The sequence below is a fragment of the Primulina huaijiensis genome, chromosome 16, assembly GCF_012295235.1.
Source record: "Primulina huaijiensis isolate GDHJ02 chromosome 16, ASM1229523v2, whole genome shotgun sequence".
NCBI lineage: Eukaryota > Viridiplantae > Streptophyta > Magnoliopsida > Lamiales > Gesneriaceae > Primulina > Primulina huaijiensis.
The window spans coordinates 5,336,901-5,360,425 of NC_133321.1; positions in this window are offsets into that span (position 1 = coordinate 5,336,901).

A 23,525-nucleotide genomic window follows, 5' to 3' on the forward strand; every position below is an offset into this window, starting at 1 on the left:
CCGGGCTCTAACTCGATTATCTTGGGATTAATTGGATCGTTACTAGAAATTGTGGGTCAAAATTTTGCTTTTAATATTAAAACAAATGTAAATACACTTGTACAAGACATCATATCAAAATTACTGTCATCTTATTTAACTCCAAATAACATTCACATGTTCAACTACAATTAACATACTAGTGTTTAGAAATTCAGTACATGTCTAGTAAGAAACAAATAGTGATCTTCTACGCCCGTAATCTCCACGCTATCTCGATCTCTCATCCTCTGCGTGACCCTGATCCTGCCCCACCTGTTGTTATGCACACATACAGACACAACAACAGCCGGAAACTCCGGTGAGAACAAATCCCAATATAAGACATGTATACATGCATGTCATGCAATTCAATACATAATCATAAAACATGCCATCATGAATAAAATTCAATAACAATATGTTCCATAGTCTATGAAACAAGATCAATGCAACATAACTCAAACTCCTGTCTTGACTCAACTCGACTCTAACTCTAGGGATCCCAGTGTGAATAAGACGTCACAGTCTGCCACCTACCCTCCCAATCGGGGTGACGGTACGTCTTATTCCTAGACTTCGGTCATGTCTGTATCGAATGTCTACAATCGGAGGAAATCTGCTCCTATGCGTCGATACCACCGAACATCTAGAAATTTGACATTTCTGCCAATGACTCTCCTATCTTAAATGCTTGAATATAAATCAATAGACAAAGCGTAAACATATAAAAAAGTAACCAGTCTAGTATGTGATTTTGGGAAACTCAAAAAAAAGCCTAATTCGAGTTGTATCTTCCCGCATTCACATGAATTATACCTTTCTTGTCGTTCGTAGAATTCGAAGTCTCGTATTCTTGATATCGAATCTGTCAAATCCAATCTGAAATGACATATATACAATGCACCATATCAATCTCTAACTTCAAGCAATACATATACGGATCAATATTCAATCTCGGTGCATTTCGACGGCATAACGACGTAATCTTTCGATACCGGTAATGCCAACCACAAGCTCAACAACTCATAAGCAAGATCATATCACATCTATACAAATCTGAATAAGCTAACTCATACATAGCTGCAAAAACCGATAATAACATATACTGTATCCGTTCTTCGATCCGGTTGCGAATAAACGTTGCTTATAATTTCAAGAACACATATTCTACCTCAAATCAGAATTTCCCCAACACCAATATCTCAAATCATGCAAGAAATGAATGAAACTTACATCCTTTTGAAGCTTATGGCATGAAGAGCATGAATCTATATTCGGATCGAAATTTGGATCGCTAACTCTTGCACAAGCTCAATTCTAAGCTAGGAGAATTCTTGAGGCTTCCATGGAGGTTTTCTGAAGTTTCTCTCGGTGATCAACAGCTGAAATGAAGACTCAGCACATTAAATTTCATGGCTAGGACACTTGTCTAATTTTTCCCAAATCTTAAGCGGCGCTGGGGCGGTCACATAATACCGCTCGAGCGCGAGATGTTCTGTCCGAAAACTTTTAGTGTTATCCCCTGGCGCTCGGGCGGTCACAAACCACCGCTCGGGCGCCAGACTTTCTGTCCGAGAACTTTTCTTGGTAACAATTGGCGCTCAAGCGGTCTCTTTCTACCGCTCGGGCGCCACGACTTCTGTACAAAATTTGGATCTTGAGTTGTACCGACGCCCGGCTTTTCCATTTGAGTTCCTACAACCTTAATTCTATCAATTCAGTACCATCTGACCACAGTAATCAAATCTCGGGCATTACATGATAACTCCTCCCCTGATGGGACTGTCACGGAGTAGCTCACGTCGAGTCCAATGGACTTGACGTTCAGATAATTAGTGAACGTCTCTGAGATAAAAGAGTGAGTAGCCTCCCGGAATCTAACAAGGCCTTCGTGGCTACTTTCTTTATGAAGATATTTCTTGAGAGATGTTAACACAACACATAAACTTATACTCCAAAATGATACTCTTAACCTCATGCATAGTTGGAAATTACTATCCAAAGTCTGCAAAATACGAAAACAAAATGCTATTAATCCCAAGTAAAATTTCAAAATCAGCATGTTAGTATTACTACAAAAATTTCAAAAATTCAGCCTACTAACCACACAAGGTTTCGAAGCGTGCACAAATTTTCCAATAGATAATACAATGATGAATTAAATTAATTACCTGTCAGCAATGTAGTGTCGGGATTTGCCTCTTCGGCATGCATGGCGAAGATTCTGCTCTGCTTCGACTGTCTCCACTGCGGGCAGTGCTTTAGCATGTGATCAGTGGCTCCACACGTGAAGCATTTGCCCGAACCCCATAAACATTGATCGGAAACCATCAAGGAAGTGTCTCAACTTTTCCCTGGCATCGTTCACAATTAGGGGCACGAAGTGACACCCTGTCTCAAACTTCCTTACAAAATCTACTACGCTGTCGTCTCCCTGTCGCAGAGTCATGAACTTTCTAGTCAATCGGGAGCGAATCTCCTCGGTAAAGTACTTTGAGTAAAACACCTCCTTGAAACCCTCCCAAGTAAGGGTTTGCAAATTCACTGCCACAGACGCGCTCTCCCACCACAATCTAGCGTCTCCTGTCAATGGAAAAGTGGCGCACCTGACTCTGTCTGCATCCTGCAGTTCCATAAATGTGAATATCACCTCGATGGATTTAATTCATCCCTCAGCTATCATCGGGTCAGTAGTCCCCGAGAACTCTTTTGGGTCCATCTTCCTAAACCTCTCATACACGGCCTGGCCTGGGCCTCGCCCCCGAATCTACTTCAGCATTGTTCGCCGCAAACTGTGCGAAGAACTGAGTCATCCCTGTAAGCATATGTGCCTACATATCTGGTGGTGGGCTAGGAAGAGTGGCCCTCTCTCCATCTCGAGCCTCTCTATCCTCTTAACCTGATCCACGTGCAATCATATGTCTAGGAGACATAATATTCCAAAATTTACCAAATTCGTAAACCAACATGAAAGAACATAATATCCATATCATAAGATGAACGTACATCGAATTTAAACATGCACATGTTGAAATCATGACCTTCATGCTTACTACATGAAAGAATTTTGAAACTTTAAAACTTACAGACTTGAGGCGTGACTTCGTGAGCTTCTCGCAACCGGCAGTAGGCATAACCCTTTACAAGAACACCACTCTGATATCAACTGTCGCTTACCGTAACCTTAACTACTTTAAAATTTGCGGAAAATAAAATTTTTTCTTAAATAAGTAATTCTCTTTCAAAATGCCCTAAAAATAATAAATGCTTGAACAAATATTTAAAATGTCAACGAACTTGCAACGAGTACTTGTTTAAAACAACATAAAGTAATTTCATTAAAAATAAGAGTAAACAGCTTTATCGTGCATAAAACTCTTGAAACTAAAGCGGTCCTCGAGTTAGGCCTCTGCACTGTCCGAGCCAACCCACTGATCCCCGCCTGTCGTATCCTCATACTCGTCCTCACCTGCATCGATCAAGTTTGGTGAGTCTAAAGACTCGACATGTATAAACTGAGAATAGCAAGTAGTACATAATAAAACCACATGCATTTTAAAGTAGTACATACATACTAAAACTCTTAACATACTTACATAAACAAAGACGTGCCATCATTACACAAACATTTTCATAAATGTGCTGCATCATATATACTTAAACATGCATAAACATCATCATTTTGCGTAGAGATATGTTTCAAAGCAAGTAACCCATAACATAGTGCGTCTGATCAGACTAAACCACAGTACTGGGCTGGCAGGGATGTCCACTGCCACATACATAAGATCCCCGGTCATGCTTTATCGGGTGGATTGGTCCCTGGTCATGCTTTACCGCTTTCCAATCATGATCGAAACCTTGTCATACTTTATCGGGGTGGAGAGATCCTCGGACACGTTATCTGGCTTCCAAATCCGTAACATAATTGGTAACAAGACAAATCGCATACCTCAAAAACATAAAATATAACGTCCCGAAAATCTGAAAGTCCACGTGAACCGCATGCATGCAAGTTATTAAATTTCTTTGGTATTTTATTAAATTGTTTTAAAGCCTTGTTTATTTCATTAAATTATGTTTAATTATTTTTATTCATTTTTTGCATAATTATTGCATGGTAGAATTTATTTATTTCATTAGATTGTGTTTAATTATTTTTATGCATTTAATCATAATTATTGCATGGTAGAATTTATTTCATGAAATTTTAAGGGTTCATGCATTAAAGATTTTTAAGTTGCATTTCGCGCTCGAACGAGGAACGGAGACCGGAGAATTTTCAGGAAAATTATTTTAATTACATGATTTATTTTTATTAATTAATATATGGTGTTTTTAAGGTATTTTTCAAGAATTGGGATTTATTGAGTATTTTTACCCGTATTATTTTAATTTTTAACGGTGCGCAAATTTTATCGAATTGGGAGACTTTTTGAAGGTTCGGCCAATATTTTCAAAAACTTTCCAACATGAAATATTTTTCGAGAGTGTGTTTGGATTTAATGGACCTAATTTTAAGCTTATTGAGATTAAAACTCTTTTTATTTTAATTGAGGTCTATTAGTGCACATTTTAATTAGCCTAAACTACACTTAAACTAAACCTAAACTTAATTAATACTTAGTGGCCACCCACCCATTTATTTCACCAGCCCCTCCACGTGAAGGCAACAACTTTTCTTTCTCCCTTCAGCAGCTCATTTTGGCCATTGAAAGTCCCTTAAGAAAATCTCGGCCATAGCAATTCCTTCAAAAGAAATTTGTCTCCGGCGCTCGTTCTTCGATCTCCTCGCTTCTATAACATCTAAGGCACGCATGTATCACCTTTTCCTCTTAATACACGCTGATAGTATACTGATCTTTATGAAAATGCATGAAATTTTATCGATCCAGCCTTGTACATGAACGATTTTCGGTTTTTCTTTGAGTGTTTGCATTTTTCGGTTGTTGCTCATAATTTTGCTGATAAGTGATGAAATGGGATGCTGTATAAGGTTGTCAAGGGCCTATGCAGATCTGGAGTATTGAGGTGAGTGTGAAGTTCGGACGGGTTTTGTCGAAATCGTGAAGGCCGATGGGGTATGATGGTTGTGCAGGGGTTCGATCGGCTTTCCTCATACTTTGGCTGTGCGAGAGTCTTCTCCAGCCTTGGACCAGACCCTGGTGGGTCTGAGTCAGGGTCTGGAATGGTTCGAGCCATGCTGGAAACGAGGGAACGGACGATCGAGCAAGGGCGAGATGGGTTAGCCGCGGTAGGAGCTTCTTGTTGATTCTCGGTGCTTAGCAGTTAGCGGCTTGCATGGGGCTTGTGGCATGGGTCTGGTAGGTCCATTAGGGTCTGATCTTGGTCCCTAGTAGGTTGGTTCGTGGCTGGTGTGAGCTTGTGCGAGCCGGGGAGCGCTAGGATGCGAGTGGTATCATTTTGGCTTTGGGTAGAGAAGTTGCAATTTTCCAACAATTTTCCAGCAGCTGTAAGAGGTTGGTCTCGTGAGTTTAGGAGCTGGAATTGTTGGGTTTTAGGACTTTTAAGTGTTTGTGAGATATGGTAAAAAGTTGGAGAAATTTAGCTAAGTTTAAACAATTCGGTTAAGTTATGAAATGGACTCGAGTTTACGTCAAAGAATGCTTTTAAATATGTTTTGGGACATTTTAAGGAGTTTGGTAAGTTTCGGGTCAAAATAATGATCTTTGGATTTATCCGGGATTTAATCGCCGCACGGAACGTTAATTAAAGAATTAATTGAAACACATAGATTTAAGCTTAATAAAATTATAAAAAATTATATTTAAGTTCAGATAATTATTAGAAGTCTATGTTTTTAATTTGAGAATTTTATGCTAAGGTTTGGTTTAATTCGGGATTAAAATGCATTAATATGTTATATTTAAAGATTAATTTAAAAGTCATCGATTTAAGCAAAATAAAAATATGGGAAAAGTCATGTTGGCTTAAATAATTATTTGGGACATGTTAGAGTCAATGGAATTAAGAAAATGTCAAAAATGTGAAATTTTACGTCTAGGGGCAAAACGGTAGTTTTTGAGTTTCAAGGAGCAAAATGATCATTTTACACCCGGGGTGAGATTTTTGCACTGGCAGCGCCCTGAGCACAAATTTATGATATTTTAAATGTTTTTGCATCATATTCATGAGTTTTACGTAATTACGATAAATACGTTGAATGCTTGGTTTAAAGGAAAAGCTACGTATATGCATGTTTTTAATAAGTTGTGAATATGATGATGTTTTTGAAGGATGAGAGTTGGTTGTGACTAACGATGTATATGTATACGATGACATGAGATATGATGAGCTGAGACAAAGGCTCAGTGGATGGGTAATGCTTTCGCTGATGTCCCCGCCTTCGGGTACCACGGTTTTATAGATGGATCCATCGATAGAGCTGATACGATAGAGTTGATACGAAAGTCACAACTAATAAACTGAATTCAATTAAAAAAATGTATACGTTTAAGATGACATGATTTAACACGTATATGCTAATACGATGATACATGTTATGATTATTACCATGTTTTGAAAGGGCACGTTTACTTATACGATTTTTACTGCAGACACGAAATGTATGTTGATTTTGCTATTTCTCACTGCTGTGTGCTACGTATATGTACTTGTTATTACTAGTATAGGTGTGTCGAGTCTTTAGACTCACTAAGCGTGTGTGATGCAGGTGAGCTTAATGCTGAGGAGACTAGAGGTGCTGAACTCTGATAGGCAGCTCTGGTGCGGTGACATGACCCGAGGACCGCATGTTTTCCGCATTATGATTTATGAGTTTTGAGAGCATACGAACATTTTCCTACGTTGATGATTTTAAGATTTTTATACGTTTATGTTTACATATGATTTTGGAAGAGTTTGATTATTTTAAACTATGCTATTTTTAGTGTCAAATATTTAATATCATTTTTAAATCTTATATTTTTCTGTCGAGCGCATGCATACGAAACGTTTAAATGATATTTCGAAAATGCGAGCTTTTAAAAAAAAAAAAATTCCGCATTTTTTAAAACTAGTAGACATTTCATAAAACATTTTCTTTTGCACGTCGAACATATTTATATAGAGTTGAGGGCTTCGTTGGATACCGCTTGGACGACTACTGCACATGTTGAAACATTTTTTTAAAATTTCCAGAATGCCTGGCGCTCTGGCGGTAATATCTTAGTGCTCGAGCGCCGTCCGTCCAGAAGGCCTTGCGCTCGGACGGCAAGATCTAACTTCTCGGGCGCCGCCAAGTTCCAACGAAGCCTGCAACTCGAAAACCCTCAAGAAAAACCTACTTTTGACACAGTTTGAGTAGTCACACGAGAAAAATCATAACTCACTCGTTTCTTGTCTAAAAATTACGAATTTATTATCAAATCGAAGATATCAAAAAAATATTATGTTTTGTATTTCGAAAGTTTTTTCAGAAAACAGATCGAAAATTCACAGGACTCGAAATGATAGCAGATTCGGTTTTTGAGATCTAAAAATCGGTTTAAAAATCGTTTCAACAGCATAGCTCAAACTTTGCATATCATGACCAGAGTTTTACTTACAATATGCATCAAAATATTTACTATAACAAGATCGATGCAGAAATAAAAGAATATACATGTCTTTGCGTTAAAACGCACGAAGATATCGAATACCGACGCGGTGGATTGCGTGAGACGACCGGGAAACGCTTGCTACATGATTTCTTGCCCGAAAATGAGCGTGAATCTACAGGAATTTCGCAATGAAGATGTGGCTACTGAAAGAACACTCAAGAACCCTAGGTTTTCACTCAAAAATAAAAGAATACAAAGTGTGTGTGTCTTGTGTGCAACCGAGAGTGTGTGAGTGTGTGTAACGTGTGTGTGATTAGGGAATTAATTAGGAGCTAAAAATTGCTTAGTCAAATAATTAAAAATAAAACATTACTAATTTAATTATTTAACCCCACTAAAAGATTTAATAAAATAATTTACGAGGTTTAAAATCCCCACTACTCAACTTAGTATTTTTTTTAAAAGCTTAAAATTTTAAAATCACCTAATAAATTAAATTAGGCTTTAAAATGCTTAAAATTCCATAAATCATTTAAAATATCAATTTCCTTGACTTGAAATAAAATACCACATTACTCATAAATCGCATAAATCGTCTACGGTCTCTTTTCCCGATCTCGTGTCGAATATTCGTCTGAAACATAAAACTCCAGAAAATGTTTTAACATGCATCAAATAAACATGTAATAATTTAAAATAATGCAAATCATTAATCATGCATCGTTAAAAATCAATTTAAAATTAAATAAATAATTTAACAATTTAAATAAATACATGGGTTTTACGTGTACTGATTTTGAGCTCTACATTAATAATACCCCTAACCTAAATGCACAAAACTCACGCCCACTCTTCTAAAAGCCCTTGATTCTTTCTCCACCAACACACACACGAACACACACAAAATTTGAAGGCTTTTTCATGTGAAACCTGAGGAAATTCTGCAAAAGTTCTTCTCTCGGTCGACGTCCCTCGCATCGCAAGTTGATTTTCTTGCATATTAAACGCAAAGACACCCCTTCATCTTCCTTCAAACATCTTTCACACCATAATATGTGTATTTAATTATCCTTGCATAAAAAATATGATGCACTCCTTATATTTTCGCTTTTATGACATGTAATGCACAAAACTTGTGTTGGCACTTAGAAGGGATGAATTTCAAAGGGTTTAGGGGCCTAGACAAGGCTGCATAAGGGCTAGACATGGAGGGTAACAAGGTTGAATGAAAATATGGGGATGCTAGAGTCCTTGGGTTTTCGATTTTGCTTCCTAGGAGGACACAACTCTTAGCTTCTGTTGGGATTTGACAGGATCGATTAGGGGGATAATCGTTGAGCTACAATAGCTTGGTTCTTGAAATATTGAACACCGATAAATTAAATCGAGTTTGGTTTTCAAACTAAGCGGAAGACACTCGAAATAATAATTCGTAGAAACTGATTAAATATTTTGTAAAGGATTTAAAATATATGCAAGTTGAATGAGTAAAAATATTTTAGTTGAAGAATTTTATCAAACACTTGGTATGTAATATTTTGATATTTGAAGAACACATAAAATGCTTCAACAATGCATATTTAAAACTATGAAAATGATAAGTAAATGCAATAAAAAAAATAGACACGAATTTGTTTATGGATGTTCGGAGATTTCAAATACTCGTACGTCACCCCTTCTTCCTCTTGGAAAAGATCCACGAGAAGACTTTGATTTATACAACTCTTTGTACAAACTCATTCAGCTAAGACTTACGCTACTGCCTAACTGAACTCCTAGCACTCAAGATTGTAGGCAGCACCTCACAATCAGCATATTATTTAATGTCTCATATGCAAAGACTACATACACAAGTTTATTGTCTTTGTGCAAGACTCACTTAACTAAACTTTGAAGTTCAACACTCTTGTATATTTGTGAGTGATTGTGTGTGAGGAATTTATCATTTACAGTGTACATCTCAAATGTATCCTCACACAAGAGCTTGTGCTCTCAACTAGCTGATTTTTTCTTGCTAAGTGCTCATGCTTTGAATCTCCTTCAAAAGATCTTGTTTGAACTTCAAGATGTTATATTTATAGGCTCCAACAATGATATATACGTTAAATAAAAGAATATGACCGTTTGGAAAGTTTATATACTGTTTCTGATATTGTAACGGTCAAATTCGCCTTGCTGGACATTTTTTCGAGTGGTCAACTGGTCAACTTGTTCAGTTCAAATGGTCTTCAGCTGATCTGGTTCAGTTTCAGCTGGTTCAGTTCAACTTGTCTGGTTCAACTGGTGTTCAGCTGGTCTGGTTCAGTTCAACTTGTCTGGTTCAACTGGTCTTCAGCTGGTCTAGTTAAGTTTCACTGATTCAGTTCAACTGGTCTGGTTCAACTAGTTCAGTTCAACTGGTCTTTAGCTGCTGGTTCAGTTCATTTTAATAGGTCAGCAGCAGCTAGTTTAGTTCAGTTCAGTTGGTCAGCTGAAATCAGCCGAGCTGATTTCAATTTGTGCAGAACCAGTAGCTTCATCGTCATTTATCAGCATCTAAAGCTTCGATTCAGACTTTGACTTCTGAAGATGATTTGTAGATCATCGTCTTATATTTCCAACGCGTACTGAATCTTTCATTCCAATAACCGAGCTGAGAGGTATGACCGAAATACCGCAACTGCTCATACCCAACTGATTGCTATTTTTGTGCAATCAGTTCGGCCATTCAGCGATCAGTTAGACATTGATAACATACGATTTTGCCCACCTGACGTGAAATACAACTTGTTCTAAATTGAGTTTTCTGATCAGTCAAGCTAGTGGATTGTCATTTGAATCATCCAGTTGAGGGATATCATCAAAACAGCGAAGCTTGCCAGAAATTCAGTTTGTGCAGAATTCAGTTCCAGTTTGCTTCTTGTGTTAATAACTTCACATTTGAGTAAAAATGTTAGAAACACAATAACAAGTTTTGTTAACATCAAAATCAAGATTGCGAACATGAAATGTTCCAATAATCTCCTCCCTTTTTGATGATCACAAAACTTGGATAAACAATCGATTCAACTAACATATTTCTCCCTTTTTGTGTGAATCAAAAAATCATATTTTCAAAACATTTTAAGCACAAAATTTTCTCCCCCTCAATATTTAAAAATAATCTCTCCATTAAAATTATAATGAGTTCTCGCCCTATATTTTTGAAAGTTTGAAATTTATAAAACTAGAGGAGTGACTAACCAATTTTCTGCATGGCTCATTTTCTGCTAGAGCACATATGCTCTGCCTTCAAAAAATAAACTGCTTTTTCACAAGCATAAATAGGCTGCAAACCGCTGTAAATCTCTATGAGTCTAGTTTGCAACGTAAAAAGTAGTTCGTCATTTGGACACTCGAGCAAGGAGATATATAATTTTTCCCACGGTCGCTGCAAGCTGTAATAAAATTCTGTTTTGCATATATATGTTTAAAAAATCTGAAATTTTCGAATTTTAAACAACAAAATCAGTTTCAATGTTCTTTCAAAAACAACCGGCTCTGATACCACTTGACAGGATCGATTAGAGGGATAATCATTGAGCTACAATAGCTTGGTTCTTGAAATATTGAACACCGATGAATTAAATCGAGTTTGGTTTTCAAACAAAGCGGAAGACACTCGAAATAATCCTTCGTAGAAACAGATTAAACATTTTGTAAAGCATTTAAAATATATGCAAGTTGAATGAGTAAAAATATTTTAGTTGAAGTATTTTATCAACACTTGGTATGCAATATTTTGATATTTGAAGAACACATAAAATAATTCAACAATGCATCTTTAAAACTATGAAAATTATAAGTAAATGCAATAAACAAATAGACACAAATTTGTTTATGGATGTTCGGAGACTTCAAATGTTCCTACGTCACCCTTTCTTCCTCTTGGGAAAGATCCACTAAAAGACTTTGATTTATACAACTCCTTGTACAAACTCATTCAGTTAGGACTTACGCTACTGCCTAACTGAACTCCTAGCACTCAAGATTGTAGGCAACACCACACAATCAGCATATTGTTTAATGTCTCATATGCAAAGACTACATACACAAGTTTATTGTCTTTGTGCAAGACTCACTCAACTAATCTTTGAAGTTCAACACTCTTATATATGTGTGAGTGATTGTGTGTGAGGAATTTATCCTTTACAGTGTACATCTCAAATGTATCCTCACACAAGGGCTTGTGCTCTCAACTAGTGGATTTTTTCATGCTAACTGCCCATGTTTTGAATCCTCTTCAAAAGCTCTTGTTTGATCTTCAAGATGTATTTATAGGCTCCAACAATGATATATACGTTAGATACAGGAATATGACTGTTTGGAAAGTTTCTGTACTGTTTTTGATATTGCAACGGTCAAATTCGCCTTGCTGAACTGATTTTCAGCTGGCCTGGTTCAGTTTCAGCTGGTCTGGTTCAGTTCAGCTGGTCTGGTTCAACTGGTCTTCAGCTGGTCTGGTTCAGTTTCAGCTGGTTCAATTCAATTGGTCTGGTTCAACTGGTCTTCAGCTGGTTCAGTTCAACTTGTCTTCAGCTGGTGGTTCAGTTCATTTCATTTGGTCAGCGAAAGCTGGTTCAGTTCAGTTCAGCTGGTCAGCTGAAATAAGCCTAGCTTATTTCAGTTTGTGCAGAACCAGTAGCTTCATCGTCTTTTTTCAGCATCTTAAGCTTCGATCCAGACTTTGACTTTTGAAGATGACTTGTAGATCATTGTCTTATCTTTCCAACGCATACTGAATTGTTTCATTCCAATAACTGAGCTCAGAGATATGACCGAAATACCGCAACTGCTCATATCCAACTGATTGCTGTTTTCGTGCAATCCGTTCGGTCATTCAGCGATCAGTTAGACCTTGATAACATCCGATTTTTCCCGTGAAATATGACTTTTTTCAAATTGAGTTTTCTTATCAATAAAGTTGGCGGATTGTCATTTGAATCATCCAGTTGAGGGATACAATCAAAATACCGAAGCTTGTCAGAAAATCAGTTTGTGCAGAATTCAATTCCAGTTTGCTTATTGTGTTAATAACTTCACATTTGAGTAAATATGTTAGAACACAATAACAAGTTTTGTTAACATCAAAATCAAAATTACGAACATGAAATGTTCTAACAGGATGTGTTCAAGGGTCCTAAGAGAGTCTAGTCATGGTCCTAGACGGGCTGCGCAAGGGCTGGAATGGAAGGTTGAAGGGTGCTAGCCTTTTGGGGTTGCACATAGGTTGAAGTCGCGGGTTTAGGGGGCTGGCCTTGCATGGGCTGTAGAGGCTGGTCCAGTAGAGTCCTAAGGCTTCGGTCATGGTCCTAGGAAGGTGTTGTAGGGGCTGGTTGGGGCGGACAATGGCTAGGGACGTAAGGGCTTAAGTGTCGAGCAAGCTAGAATTTATGATATTAAGTACAGAAAATTACAGCAAGGTTCTAGGCTCTTTCAAGGGTTATAATTGACTTGATTTGGGTTGTATATTGTACGATTAGGTGTTAATAAGTTATGGTTCAAGTTTGGTTCAATTTCGAGTTCATTCGGGTTAAAACCGGGATATATGTCTAAGTTTTAAAACGAATTTAGAAATTAGTCGAGGAGCTTAAGTTTAAGTTAAAGAAATATTTATATGTATATTTTAAGGTGTTATGTTAAGTTTTGGATGGATTTGGGTCGTTGTTTTAAGGTCTAAGGATAAATTGGGAAAGTTGGGGTTTCAGGGGCAAAACGATCATTTTACACCCGAAAAATGTAAGACATCCTGGCAGTGCCCTGAATTTTGTAATAAATATTAAAATGTTTATTTCAAATGTTTATGGAATTTTATGATGAAACGTTAATGCTAAAAGACATGTTGCATGCTTGATTTAAAATAAAAATGATTTATATATGCAAGAATTTTTATAAGTGATGGAAATATGAAAGGTTGAAGGAGATGAATTAATTATGACTAATACCATGATACGAATATATGTAAGGCCAAGCCTCAGTTAACGGGTGAGAGTGTCGCTGATGTCCCCGCCGCCCGGTATCATGGTTATAATTAGATGGATCTATCGATCTACAGCTGATACGGAAGTCACAATTGGGAATCTGAATTCAATAAAAAGGGAAACATATACGTATATAATGAAAGGAAATAGTATATGATGAAAAGAAAATGTTTAAAGTTTACGATCATGAAAAACTATTTTATTACAAGTATCTTTCACTGTTGCTTGTGAATATATATGTATTACTTGTTATCATGGTTAAGGTTTGCTGAGTCAATAGACTCAATAGGTGGGATCGATGTAGATGAGCATGATGTTGATGGTAGACTTGATGGTTGAACTAGCTGGACTGATGGTGCACATAACCCGAGAATCTTCGCTAGTTTTCCGCAAAATTATGTTTACGATTTAAGTTTACTTTAAAGATTTTATGACTTTGATGCTTTTGAGAGGATTTAATGAGTTTATGCTTTGTTTTGAAAAATACAAATTTTAGATTTGGTTGACGCTTTACGTTTTCAAGTTTTGAATTGTATTTTTGAGATTTTCAAATAATTAGTTGGTGAGTTTAATTTTAAATAGAGCAAAACATTTCTATATATATGTATGTGGTTCGACCGAATGGTTTAGGAAAAAGAAAAAAATTTCTAGTATATTTTAAAGAAAAACGAGTGGTAGACGTTTCAGGCTGACTTCTATCCTGATCGTGTATTATATTCACGTTTAAACTTTTGAATCAAACTTTGAATCTATGATAATTTATCCTTCTTTATTCATTTTCTTGAAAAAATTTCAAAAATAATTCCCTGACTATGCTTGGAATTTTGAATTTCAGGTCTAATTCCGAACATTTGTATATCTCTTATTTTGCAGTACAATTTCAACTTTGCCTTTAAATTTCAACCTTTTCCCTTGTTTAATTTCGAATTTTGTTGATAATTTATCCCAAAAAAGACTCTTGATTTTCTTGAAATCTTGATAAGCAAACTTTTGAATTTCACATGCAAGCATTTCCTTATCGTGTAGACTTTTTCCTATCTACATAATTTCGAATTATATATATAAATAAATGAGAAATTCGGAATATCATATTTCAAAATCTTCTTGCTTGATCTCCCTTTTATTTTGATCAATGTGTATCAATATTGTCTCAAATCGTATAACTTTATCTTGTATTTTCTTCCCAAATTTCGAAACTATGTCTCAAAATTCACCTGTTTATATCCAATATCTCCTTATTTAATTTCTTGGATCTTGGCCTATTTATTTATCTCAAAATCAATATATATGCACAATATCATCTTAAATTTCAAAAAACACATATATTTTACACACAATTTAATTATCTCACACAATTTTAGATAGACTTGATAATCTTAAATAAAATAATGAGATAGAAAAATCTTGGATAACCTAATACAACTTTCACTTACAAAATAATATCACGAGTTTAAAATTCGTGGGTTTTTGAAGGATCGAGTGTGCTAGTGCCTTTGAAGGCATTTCGAACACTATATTCTACAATGAGCTGCAATAGCACGTATTCTAAGAATGTTAACACCGATAAATTAAATCGATTTTGATTTAAAACAAGCGGAAGAAACTCGAAGTATTAGAAAACATTTTAACTTATGTAAACTGAATAACTGAAAAAGGGTAGATTAGTTTTTGCATTCATCAGTTCAGTTATGGTTACAAATGAACTGACGGTTACTCTAACTTATCCAAACAGTTTGAAAACACCAGTTAACCAGTTAAATACTTTATGGATGTTCGGAGACTTCAACTGCTCCTACGTCACCCCTTCTACCTCCACGGGTAGGATCCACTAGAAGACTTTGATTTATACAACTACTTGTACAAACCCACTCAGCTAGGACTTATACTACTGCCTAAACGGAACTTCTAGCTACGACTGAAGACAGCACCTTCCAGGCAACACTTCTTTAACGTCTATGTGTCAAAGACTACATACACAAGTTTAACGTCTTTGTTCAAGTCTGTATTTGAGTGGTCGTGAGAGTGTTTGTGTGTGAGAACTGAACAAGGATTTTCTCACATACTGAGGGAGATAAGCTTCTACACTAAACTGATAACACATTGAAGTGTCCCTATGGGCTGATTGCTTCTGAAAGCTGATTTGCAATGTGTGATAAATATAAAAATTGTACATTAATTAAATGTTTTATAATATAAATTTATAGTTTTTGTTTTATTATATGTTTTATAATAAATTGTATAAAAAATAAGTTGTTGTATAATTATAAGTTTTTACTATTTTTACAGGTTCGATAAAACAATAAAATTGGCGTTGATGATAATATCTACAATATTGGTGACAAGCATGAGATAAAAATCTTCTCACAATTGAGATCAAATTAAGCAAAAAAAAAAGTTATCAAAGGAGTGACAGTTTTACCATACTCTAGTAATTTGACCATATCTCTCAAACTACTTGGTCAAATGGTTAAAATAAAATACCACAATTCAAACAACTCAATTATCTACATGTTTTATTTTATGTGGAGAAGCAAAATTGGATGGGAAGATTTTCAAAAGTGATGTGTATTAAAATATAATTTCTTTGAACACCAATGAAGACTTATGTGTAAAAAATAATATTTTATTTGTGGTTGTCTCCCCAAATTTGTCTATAAATAGGGGTGCGTTGTAATGAATTGAGATATCCCTCATTCTATGAACAAATCTTTGAGTTCATAATATTTCTCTCTTTATTTTTCCTTTATTTCATCATTTAAAAATAATTAGCATATTAATTTCATATTCAAAGTTTTATACTTTGAATAATAAGTAGCTAACTTCCCAAGGTTGAAATGAAAAGGTGAAGCTCTTGGTATGATAATAAGGTTATTAAAAGGTAATAATCTATGTTTTATATTATATAATCATTATTTATTGTTTATGTTATATTTATTTCTTTAAGCATTTTTATACCCTACTTATAAGTGGGAGTTTTGATTTATTGTTGCTATATGTTACACTAAATTCTTGGTACCATTTAAATGTTTGTTTCGTTTTACCAACCATTTAAAGTGGATGCCTTGATTTATTATATATCAATATATCATATTATTAATTTCTTGGTACCATTTAAATGTTAGTTTGGTTTTACCAACCATTTAACGTGGGAACCTTGATTTAGTGTTTACAAATATATATAGCACAATAAATACTTGACAACATTTATAAGTTTTGATATATATTTTATACTTATAAGAAAATAGTATATAACATAATATAAATATGATTATTTAATATATTGGAACCATTTTATTAAGTGGATTTCAATAATGTTCATTAATGTTAACTTTATTAAAATATCAATAGTGGATCCTCTAATCTCAACTATTTAAATTAAAATTTGAACATTTAAAAATTACCAATTAAAGATTCAAACAATAAAAAGAAAAACATAAAAAACAAAAAGACATTGTAGTGGACTTGTAATTAACGTAGCTTCCCTGTGGATACGATATCGGACTCACCGAATTATACTACTTGCGGATAACCTGCTATTGAGAGTGCAACAATCAAAGTCACAACAAGTTTTTGGCGCCGTTGCCGGGGAAGTATAATTTAATTTCAAGTCTATTTAATTTTCTTTCTTTGAATTTTTTATTGTTTTTGTGTGTTTTTCTTCTTTTTCTTTTGTATTTGCATGAGCATTATTTGGTCACGTACACTTAATGGTCGACTCATTCCAAATAACCTTTTATTTTTACAAAACATGGCGGAAGAACCCATCCAGGAAAATGAAGATGAAATTCAATCTCAACATGATCATGATAGGCGAAGAACACTTAGAGATCACATGAATCCTACACGTACTAGTGCACCTACATGTCTAGTCTTTTCCCCTGATGCATCTCATTTCAATTTTAAGCCTGCTATTATCCAACCTTTACTCAATGTTCATGGCTTAGATTCTGAAAATCCATACATGCATTTACGAGAATTTGAAGAAGTGTGCAACACTTATAATGATCTAAATTGTAGCATGAACACCATTCAACTTAAGCTTTTTCCTTTTTCTTTAAAAGATAAAGCTAAAACTTGACTACAAAATCTTAGATAGGGATCCATTCAAACTTGGGATGAATTGCAACAACAATTTTTGAAAAAGTTTTTTCCATCTCATAGAACAAATTCTTTCAAAAGGCAAATCATCACTTTCACTCAAAAACAAGGAGAAATTTTTTATCAGTGTTGGGATAGATATAAAGAATTGCTTAATCTTTGTCCACATCATGGTTTTGAAATTTGGAGAGTTGTTTCTCAATTTTAAGAAGGCTTAACACCTAAAGATATGCAAATGGTTGAATTTATGCGTAATGGAACATTTGAAGATAAAGATCCAAACGAGGCAATTGAGTATCTCGATTCATTAGCTGAAAATGCCAAAATTGGGACACTATAGGTACAATCGAACCATCAAACAAGATTCAATCTCCCACATCTGGTGGAGGTATGTCTACTGTTGGAAACTTAATTTCGGATGTTTGACAAACCGATTATTTATTGGAACTAACTGATCAAATATTCGATCTATACAGCTTGCCTAACTGAAGAGTATCGCGCATATTATCTAAGGCAACCGAACCCAGCTGAACTGAACTTTCGAAGAAAACCAACTGATCAGTTGAACTTAATTGAATTCTCGAAGACAGCTGACTGATCAGTTGGAAACCGATCAGTTGATATATTCAGCCGTATGCTTACTTCAACTAAACATGTCTTGGGAAAGAACATTCAACCGACAAAGAGACATAGCAGATTGCAACTAAATACGAAACGCTGCACTTCAATCAATACAGCTTAGAACAACGCATTTCGACTAAAGCAATTAAGACGCCGCATTACAATAAACGAAGCAAACAATGCCCAAGGAATGATGAAGTGGCAATCAACGGATACAAAGATTCAAATATATCTCAAGTTACTGTTGGAAGAGAAGATTATAAATATGACAGAAGATCAGCTGAAAAAGTGACGCGCACAGACTCTCTATTCAAAGTTTGCTGTTACTCTGTCAAAATTTTAGCTCACACTCACTTGATTTATTCGTAGCAGTCAAGGCTACAATTTGAGCTCAATAGCACTTTGTAATAATCGTTATATTCGATAGTGCTAAGATCAGTTACGCACTGAGAACATTCTGTAATACTAAGAGTTTCAGTTTTTGGCAGTGATAAGTCAAAAATGAAGTGGGTCAGTACAAATCTTGTATTCGATCAAAGTCTTTTAGTGGAAATCCTATCCTTGAGATAGAAGGGGTGACGTAGGAGTAATTGAAATCTCCGAACATCTAGAAACAATCATTGTGTCTTTTATTTCAGTTTTGTATTCTATCTTTCAGTCAGTTAATTTCCGCAACTACTTTAGTTTAACTGATTGTCATTGACCAACAAGATTCCGAGAATCAGTTTCTCACCAAACTGAACTCAAAACTCGAAAAGATCAGTTTTAATTGTGAGTGTTTATTCAACCATCCCTTCTAAACACTCTTGTTTCGTTAATCGATCCTAACATATACCCTCAAAGATGAACATGATCTGCAAGCTAGATTTACCTCTTTGGCAAGAAAAGTTGAAGCACTTGAATTGAAAAAGAATGGTCAATTAAAATCTGTTCAAGAAATTGCGTGTCACATCTGTGATACAAGTGATCATTCTACAAAAGATTGTCCCACTTTGCCCTCTTTTAAAGAATGTCTCCATGAACAAGCTAATGTTTTGAACAATTTCAAAAGGCCAAATTTTGAACCATTTTCTCAAAATTACAATCCAGGTTGGCGAAATCATCCAAATTTTAGTTGGAGGAATGATAATGCTGCACAATTTTCACAACCACATTTCCAAAATCAACAAAATTTTCAAAATTATGCACCTTATGTTCCTCCACCTAAAAGGAACTTGGAAGATATATTGAATTCTTTCATTGCAAAGCAAGAGTCTATCAATACTCAAACTGTTCAAACCATGACAGATTTGAAAGATACTCTTGTTAAATTTGCATCTGCACTTAATGTTCATGAAAAAGGTAAGTTTCCTTCACAACCACAGCCTAATCCCAAAGATCATCATTCACAAATCGGAACTTCTGGAACTCAACCGATGGATCAGGTAAAATCTGTTATTACCCTTCGCAGTGGTAAGGTAGTGGAAAAATCTATTCTTGAACCTTGTGAAAATGATGATAAATCAACTCCAAAGGGTAAGGAAGTGGAACCCATAACTTGCGAAGAAGAGGATCAACAGATAGTGCCACCACCATTCCCTCATGTATTGAAAAATACAAAAAAATCAAATTTGAATTCTGATATATATGATATTTTTAAATAAGTAAAAATTAATATTCCTTTATTAGATGCAATAAAGCAGGTACCATCATATGCCAAATTTTTGAAAGACTTGTGCACCGTGAAAAGAAAATTTAATGTAAAAAAAAAAACATTTTTAGCCGAACAAGTAAGTGCAATTATTCAAAATAATAATAATTTGAAATACAAAGACCCTGGTTGTCACACTCTTACTCTATACTTAGTATAATTACCATAATCAAAATAAGGTTTGACTGATATAACTGTAGTATGAAGCAGATCAAACAAGGGGCATCACTTTGACGGTTTATAAAAATTTTGGCATGAGGTCCCTACATTCTTGTAAAACCAAAACCTCAACTCAAGCATCAACATCAACAAATATATATAATCGTATTCTTACATACAAACATATTCTGTATCATCATACACCTAGACATAAACATTGTAGAACTTGTTTCAAACCCTGACATATTTTCATACAATACATATGCGGAAGCTATACAATAAGAAGTCCCGGTTCTTGTCGAGGTAAGGCACGTCACAAGCATCCCTTGGCGAACCGGCATCCTAAGTCTCTTCACTACCTGATCCTGTAATACATGAGCTACGTGCGCTTATAAAACTCAATAAGTTGGCACTTGTACGTAACAATATGCGTCGAAGGAACATACATATCAAGTCGTGACAACAATGAATCTTTAAACCATGTCATATCATATCAGATATTCATGTTCATTTTTGTACTTGAGCCTCATTAGTTGACCTGTACTACCGTGCTTGCTTTGTTATATAGCTACTACTGTGTTGGACGTCAGGGAGCAACCTTTGGCAACCCCACGCCCCATGAACATATATTGGCCAATAGCTTTGGTGGACTTAAAACCACCCATGATGTCAACAAGCTCTATATCATGTAAAAATCAGTCCTTTTCCTTTCATGTTCATGCTCATGTTAATAACATAGCACCCATCATCAATATTCATGAGTTTCTTACATATTTAATACATAACAATGGAATATGATGCTATGTTTTCATCAATAAGATACTAACAATGTACATTTAGCAATAATCAATGGGAAGTATTTGAAATCATAATATTACTCATGTATTACTTCAAGAACATGACAATTTACAGTCCAAGCGTACGAATACTTGTTTGGGACGATGTTTATCAGTCCTATGCGGTCAATAAACCAATAGTTCAGTTACTATTTCTATACAAGGTGAAATTTACCCCTATACATGTAGAACAACTAAAGGAGAAGAAAACTTACACCCTTAGGAAGCTCTTGGGATGGAGAACTAAGTTCTAACCTCAAAATGATGAAAGGAATGAAGAAGGAAGCTTTTGGGAGAAAGAAATCTTGTTTCCCTCGAGTTCTTGCTAGTAAAGTGGAGAAGAAATGGTTGGAATGACTTAGAAATTCGATACTTATCTTTTCTCATGCAAGGCGGCGCTCGGGCGGTCATTTTCTACCGTCCGGGCGCGGAAAGTTCTGTAAAATTGCTAGGCTTGAAATGCACCGGCGCTCGGGCGGTAATTTTCTACCGCTCGAGCGCCACCTGTTCTGTCTCTGCGCACTACATTGTCAAAGATCGCTCCAGAAACGGCTTTTCCGTTCATAATCTGAAAAAATGGTAAACATGAAAGTTGTAGCCCTATGTCTTGGCTTAAATCTCCAATTGGTTTCAGGTCATTTGGAGGTCTGAGGAAAACGTTATGCTCATTCTCCTAACATGTGTCAGTGAGAGAATGACGGTATACACGAAACACTTCGGGGCACTTTTGGCTTGTCTTCCACAATGATTTGGACAAAACCCAAAACATGAAAGTTGTTGCATTATATCTTAACTTTCTAATGGTTATAGCCTCACTCAATTTGGATCAATATGCAAATCATTATGCTAAAACTCGTAAAAACTACCACAATTTCATCTCATTTCCTATCAACTTCATCACACTACCTCTACCTACACATCTTACTATAACTATTTAGACGTAGTTTCATTCTCAATACACCATGAACAATATAAAAGTCATGTTCTATCTCAATATTGATACCTCAATCAAAATGTAAAACATAATGAGCTAAATAACTATCTATAATGACATAAACGTATTACTAATCATTTGTACGAGTAACCGGGCATTACAATTCTCCCCTCCTTCAAAGAATTTCGTCCTCGAAATTTGGCATACCATATAGTTCAGGATATCTCTGTTGGATCTCGTCTTCTCGCTCCCAAGTTGCTTCTTCAATTGTGTGATTACGCCATAACAGTTTCACTAAGGGTATTTCCTTGCCTCGTAACACTTTTGATTTCCTATCGAGGATTTGTACCGGTCGTTCTTCATATGAGAGATTCGATGCAAGCTCCAACGGTTCATAATGAAGAACATGAGAAGAATTAGCTAAATACTTTCGTAGCATGGAAACGTGAAAAACATTATGAACGTTTGACAAGTTTGGTGGGAAAGCAACTCGGTAGGCTTTGTCTCCTATTCTTTCCAAGATTTCAAATGGGCCAATTTATCTTGGACTCAATTTTCCTTTCTTACCAAAACGTAATATGCCCTTCAATGGTGATATCTTTACAAATACATGGTCACCGACCTGAAATTCCAATCGTCGACGTCGCACATCAGCATAGCTTTTCTGTCGACTCTGGGCGGTGTGCATTCTTTCTCTGATCTTGGTCACCAATTCGGCTGTCTGTTGTACCAATTCAGGGCCTAATAACTTTCTTTCTCCAACTTCATCCCAATGTACTGAGATCGACATTTTCTACCATATAATGCAGTATATGGTGTCATTCCAATGCTTGACTGATAGCTATTGTTGTAGGTAAATTCAGCCAACGGTAGTTTACTGTCCCAACTGCCTGGAAAATCAATAGTACAGGCCCTCAACATATCTTCTAAGATCTGATTTACTCGTTCTGATTGTCCATCAGTTTGAGGGTGAAATGCTATACTGAATGCCAATCGAGTTCCCATAGCATGATGTAAACTCTTCCAGAATGCAGACGTAAATTTGGGATCTCTATCAGATACAATGGACACTGGGATGCCATGAAGCCTCACTATCTCCTTGATGTATTCTTCAGCATATTGATTCATCGTGTATGTGGTCTTCACCGGAAGAAAGTGAGCTGATTTCGTAAGTCGATCCACAATAACCCATATAGCATTGAATCCTCTTTGTGTTCTTGGCAAACCAAGGATGAAATCCATTGTGATATGTTCCCATTTCCACTCAGGAATGGGTAGCGATTTCAGGAGCCCTGCTGGTCTTTGGTGTTCAATCTTGACCTGTTGACATGTTAGACATTGTGCAACAAATTGAGCAATGTCCTTTTTCATACCTGGCCACCAAAATAATGGTTTCAAATCCTTGTACATTTTCGTGCCTCCTGGATGGATCGAATAGGGAGTGGCATGAGCATCAATAAGAATGTCGGTTCTGATCGTTCCTTGTTTTGGCACACATAGTCTCCTTTGATATGTCCATATTCCTTCCCCATTCAATTCAAAGTTTGAATGTCCTTTCTCTTCATCTAGCTGTCTCAATTGCTGTAATTCATTATCTGAACTTTG